The following is a 5,976-nucleotide window of genomic DNA, read 5'->3' on the forward strand; positions in this document are numbered from 1 at the left end:
GGCTACAAGCAGCAGCAGGGTGGGGGGAGGGGCAGTCTTCACACCACCTTCCCAACTGTGACATGTCTTGCTCCCCAAACCAGTCAGAGCAACGCATCTGCCCCCATGTCCCCATGCCACGGTCTACCTCGTGCTGCCCCCACGGCCTTGGTCCTCACCCCTTCTGCCCTCAACTGCCCCCCCCTTATCATCACTCAGGCCCTCCCACGCAAGCTGGAGGCCAGTCGCAGCCCCTCACACTGCTCTGCCAGCCTTCACTCCTCCCTGCCCACCCCAGCCCGTCGCCCTTACCCCCAAACCGAGACTTCAAGGTGAGACAGTCCTCAGCCTTCAGGGACAGGGCTCAGGCGGCTCACTCCAGGTGGTTCAGCTGCATTTCTTGGGCCCCACCGGGTGGAAGAAAGAAGATTCTAGCTCTGCCAGGAGGTGGTAAACCAATCAGGAATTACAGGAGCCTTAGAAAACACGTGTTGGGGTCACATCCCCACACCTATGGGGACAAGGACAAGAGATCACAGCCACCAGTCCCAAGAGCTTGCAGCTTCTGAGACTCCCAGCCTGAGGAGGGGTCTTAAGACTCCCTCCCCTCCCCGACTAGGGTGAAGGCCCCTCCCAGGAGGCGGAGCTTTCCTGGTGGCCTGAGGGTCGGAGGAACCACAGCTGGGAGAGCTCAAGGGGCAGGCCTGCACCTCATCTCACCCACTGACCTGGGTTCAGGGTCCCTCTCCAGGCCCCCAGGCTGAGGAAGCGGGCCTGGAGAGAGCTTGGAGCTCAGCGTCTGCTCTTGCTAGCCATGTGTGATCTCTCTGAGCCTAGTTTCCCATCTGCAAGTTGTCTGCCCACCTAGCAGCCCGCAGTGGGCTGCGGTAGACTCAAGTGCGTGCAAAGGCCCCGGGCAGTCAGCAGGTGCTGCCTCAAGATGCCCCTGAAACGAACGTGCACACAAATCAATGCGGTCTTGTTGAAAGGCAGATTCTAATTCACCGCACATCAGGTGGAGCCAAGATTCCACGTTACTCACACGCTCCGGGGAGGCGGGTGCTGCTGGTCCAGACCACGCTTTGAGCAGACACCACGTCTCCGACCTGAGACCCTGTCAGCTAAGACGGCAGAGTACAGGACATCGTCTGTTCTGGAAAATGCAGGTCCGCAAACGCCACACCTCGAATTCAAATGTGAGCCCTACTCCCGGCACCCAGCTTCGAGTGCCCCTGAGGGTGTGTTACAACACAGATTGAGGGCTGTGTCACAGCCCAGCATTTCTCATTCGGTGGGTCGGAGCATCTGCATTTCTAACCTGCTCCCCGGTGAGGCTGGCAGAGCTGGTCCAGGGACCATCTCTTGAGGACTGCGGCTTGAAGTTAAACATCTCCAGGGCCAGAGCCTCACCCAATCAGTCCTTATCTGGCGGACACCAGATCAACGCCAAGGGTTTCTTCTCCGTGTGGTTTCCAACAGTCTCAATCCTGTGTGTCACCAACAGACTAATTATACCTTTGCAGGCTCCGCACAGAGCATGTTCAGTAAGCAGGGGGCCTGCCAAGTGGCCAGCCTGTTAGCAAAAGGGACCTGGGGTGTTGGCCCAGAAGTGCAGAGCTGGACCACGTCTCACGTGGCACTCAGGCTGCCACCAAGTGAGCAGTGGGGGGAGCCCGGCCCCACAGCTGGGGCCAGGCATCTGAGCCCTCACATCGAATCCCGAGGTGGTGTCACCATCGTGCTCCAGGCAGGGCAGGCACTGGGTCCAGGCAGGCAGAGCAAGGGGCTCGGCATGTGACCGCTGGCTAGTGATAGGCCTGGGACTCAGGCCTGGCTGTATCATCCCAAAACCTGCATCCCCCTGCAGCCTGCTGACTGGCAGTGCCCAGGACAGGAAGTTCCGAATGAAGAAGTGAGTGTGTGCAAGACAGATAGCAGGATGGACACAGATGCCCAAAGAGAGGAAGAGGTCACGGCATCCCCCATGTAGGAGTCTCCCGAGGCCGTCCTACAAACTGCCACAAACCGGGGGCTTAGAACAATGGAACTTTAGACTCTCACGGTTCCGGGTGCTGGAAGCCTGAAACCGAGGTGTCGGCAGGGCCACGCTCCCTCCGAAGGCTCCACGGGGTCACCCCTCCTGCCTTGTCCAGCTGCTGGGGCTCCAGGCTCCATCTTTTCCATATAGTGTCACATCCACAGGCTCTAGGACACACTCTTCAGCACCCTGCTCCCCACGTATCTGGGGTCTGAGTGTGTTCTCAGTCATCAGACAAATACTCAGATGGAGTCAGAGGTGAAAGAGGTCTCCACTCCAGAGGAAGGGGCGACCTGTGAGGAGATGGGGACTAGACAAACAGCCACGGTCCAAAGGGAGGGGAGTGACCACGGGGCTCGAGGAGCAGGGGCATCTGGAGGAGCTCCCGGGAGGAAGGTGACACTTCTGTGCACCCTTGGTGAAGGGAGGAGAGGAGGCATTCAGGGGAGCGGGGAGGCCCTGTGAAGGCTCAGCTGGGGATCCCAGGAAGGCCTCGGTGTTCCGCGGTCCCCCAGGGTAGAGACCTGGATTGGGCACCTGGGAAAGGCCTTTCTTGCTGTACCAGACATTGAAACCCCACCTCTTCCTTCTGGAGGTTTTCCAGGAACGCAGTGAGGTCATCGGCCCCCTGAGGAGGGTGCTGGGCACCTGGGGGCGGCAGGTGGAGCGGGGCAGCAGCCCAGGCAGCTGGAGGGCACAGCCCACGGCCAGGCTCAAGCCTCAAAAGCTGCACCGCTCTGACCGGCTCCCCCACATTCACCCCAGCTCCAGCAGATCAAGAGCCTCGCCTGCACGCCTGCGGCTGGCTTTGTACTTCTTAATCTGGGCTCTGGAGCCTGGGGCACCTCCAGGTCCCTGCCTAGACACCTCATTAGCTGCCCATTAACATGCATGACTTAGAAATTGGCCACTGGGCTGTGAAATTCCACTCAGTGAGGAAAACCTCTTAGTTCTGAGAGGCTTTGATATGCACTCCCTGCTGGCCTCCCAGGGCTGTGTGACCTTTCCAGGCTGCGGAGAGGCGCCCTGGGGGGCTCCATCCATGGGGGCGGGCGGCTCGGGTGCACACTGGTGCCTCGGTGGACCAGTGGACCGGGAAGGTGGTAGCTCGGCCCAGTACCCACACGCGGGAGCCGTCCCCCTTCTGCGTCATCCCAACAGGGGAGCACCTGTCATCAACGGTTCTTCTCCAGCATCCAGCTCCGCTCCTTTGCCACAGAGTACGGGTCACGTGACAGGCTCAGCACTGCAGGGAGAAAGACCTTGCTTGTTTCTCTGGACCTCTGTGCTCACACCCATTAGAAAGTTCTGGAAGATGGATGAGGGCAGGTCCCAGGAGCCAGAGTCCCTGGCTCCCCTTGTGCACTGGCTCTGGGCCTCATTGGGACCACCTGGGAAATGGGATCACAACAGTTCCCACCCTACATGGCTGTTGGGAGGACCAAGGAGAACGTGCTCTCGGCACAGAAGGGAGCGGTAGGTGTTGTCTGGAATAGTGCATGTCAAACTCCATTACTGGTATTTCTGTGTCTTTCCCTCAGTCTGCTTCTGAGCTTCTGGGACAGCGTTCTGGACACTGGCTGCCCACGAATCCTGAAGGAACCAGAGCTGGACTCACCCTGAGTGCTTTGGGGGACGGTGCTCTGGGACAGGGCAGGTAACCGGATCTCCACACACAGCCCGAGAGCTGCTCAGGTACTCTGGAGGAGAAGCACAGTTCTGGGCAGGCAGGGACCCTGCCTCACCTGTGCTCCCCGGCCCACGGCCCCCGTTTCCCCCAGCGTCAGCCCCGGGCCTCGGGCAGCTCAACAGAAGCCTGCTGGGGTGAAGCAGCCGCTGAAGGAGCGAAGCCTCAGCTCTTCAGGACAGGAGCCCGTGGCCGGCCACGGCGGTTCCACCCACAGCAGCTAACCACGGACCCAAAGTTCTCTTGCACAAACGCACCACAGCTCAGGGACAGAGACCCAGCGTGTGTGGCTGAGTGATGGCCCGTGAAGATGTCCTCATCTTGATCCCAGAACCTGTGAACAGACACAGCAAAAGGGACTCTGCCAATGACAACTAGGGGCCTTGATATGGTGTGAGTGTCCTGCATGAGCCAGGTGGGCCCTAAATACCATCACAGTGTCCTTACCAAAGGGACACAGGAGGGGTCAGAGGTCAGAGAGAAGGCAGGGTCAGGACTTAGAAGGTGGAGGAGGGGCCAGGAGCCAGAGGAACGCAGGCCCCTCTAGAGGCTGGAAAAGGCCGGGAAGCGGGTTCTCCCGGACGCCTCCAGAGGGAACCAGCACCGCCCACACCTGCTTTCAGCCCGCGAGGCTGATTCTGGCTTTCCAACTGCCAGAACCATAGGAGAATAAATGTGCTCTCAGCCCCAACCTCACAGAAACTTGTCACAGTGGCAACAGGAAATGCATTCACCCAGCACCCTGAGTTCTGAAGGTTGGGCCCCTCAGAGAGGCTGGAGGTTCACGGACCCCCACCCACCCACCCACCCTGCCCCACACTCAACCGCGGGGGTCTCTTCTGCAGGGCAGAGGCTGGGCCTCCGGGTGACACACAGCCCAGGGCACAAGCCGTGCCAAGTGCTGCTGCCCCCACCCCCACAATGAGGGGATGGTGCCCCAACTTAGGACCCAGAACCCAGCTCTGGGTGAACAGAGGGCACAGCACCCTTGAAGCCAAAGGGTGGGGGGGCTGTTGCAGCAGCCAGACAGCAGGCTGATGACAGGACCGTGAGGAAGGCGCCCGGCCTCTGCAGTGTCTGTCACTTGGGTCCTGACCCCTGGGCTCCTCAGCCTCCCTGCCCCCATGCCTGGTACAAGCAGCAGCCCCTGGGGAGATTTGGGGGTTTTGGTAGTAAATTATGTAACGTGAAATCCACCATTTTAGCATACAGTCCGGTGGCATACAGCACATTTACAATGTTGTGCAACCACTGCTGCCACGTAGTTCCAGAACATTCCATCCCCCAAAGGAAAGCCCTGTACCTGTCAGCGGTCACTACCCATCCTGCCCCACACGCTAGCCAGCAGTCTGTCCCTGCAGCCGCCTGTCCCGGATATTTCACATACATGCGATCACACAATCTGTGGCCTTTTGTGTCTGGCTTCCTTCACTCGGCAGGACGTTTCCGAGGTTCATGATCAGTACTTCATCCTTTAGTGGCTGAAAAACGTCCTGCTGTCTGGATGTGCCTCTTTCTGCTCATCTGCTGACACACATTTGGGTTGTGAAAACTCTTGGCTATTGTGAACGGTCAAGTACAGGTTTTGCTCAAACACCTGTTCTCAATTCTTTTGGGTCTCCGCCTAGGGTAGTTGTTTACCTCGGGGAGCTTTTAAAACAGGTTTCAAAGCTCCTGCCAAGGAGCCAATGATTTTAAGTCTGGGGCCAGACCTAGCAATGTGTATGTCTAAACTACTCACCTGCAGTGCCCTGTGTCACCAGCAAATGAAACCAGCATCCTGTGTGTTAATGTCTGCCTGAGTAGTACCAACCGTCAAAAAAAAAAAAGAAGAAAAAAAAATCTTACTATTTCTCTGGAATTTTCTACTTAATCTATACACAAAAGTCCCCGATTCCACTTTGCGTCCAGCAAATCTAAACCCGAGTAGCATCCCCATTATCACCGGTAAGTGGGCATCCTTCTTGCCATGGGAAAAGGGGAAGCAGCCTGGCGTCAAGGGGCCCAGGCCCAGGCCAGCTGGGATGCTGGTCTCACCCTGGTTTTCTCACCTGGGCAATGGCCGTAAGAGCATCACAGGTGGCTGAGACGCCCAGGTGGCATCATGCACGCAAGACCCGGGCCAGTGCCGGGCGGTGGTGAGAACTCTGCAGACACAATGCGTGCGTGCACTCACTGCTGGGGCAGGTGCCCTCAGGGCCACCGTGCGTGGGGCCCCCTCCTGCAGGAGCACAGGATGGACACGGGCACATGTAAGAAGACCTCAGACCCT

The sequence above is a fragment of the Ailuropoda melanoleuca genome, chromosome 12 (assembly GCF_002007445.2).
Source record: "Ailuropoda melanoleuca isolate Jingjing chromosome 12, ASM200744v2, whole genome shotgun sequence".
In the NCBI taxonomy this organism is placed as follows: Eukaryota; Metazoa; Chordata; class Mammalia; order Carnivora; family Ursidae; genus Ailuropoda; species Ailuropoda melanoleuca.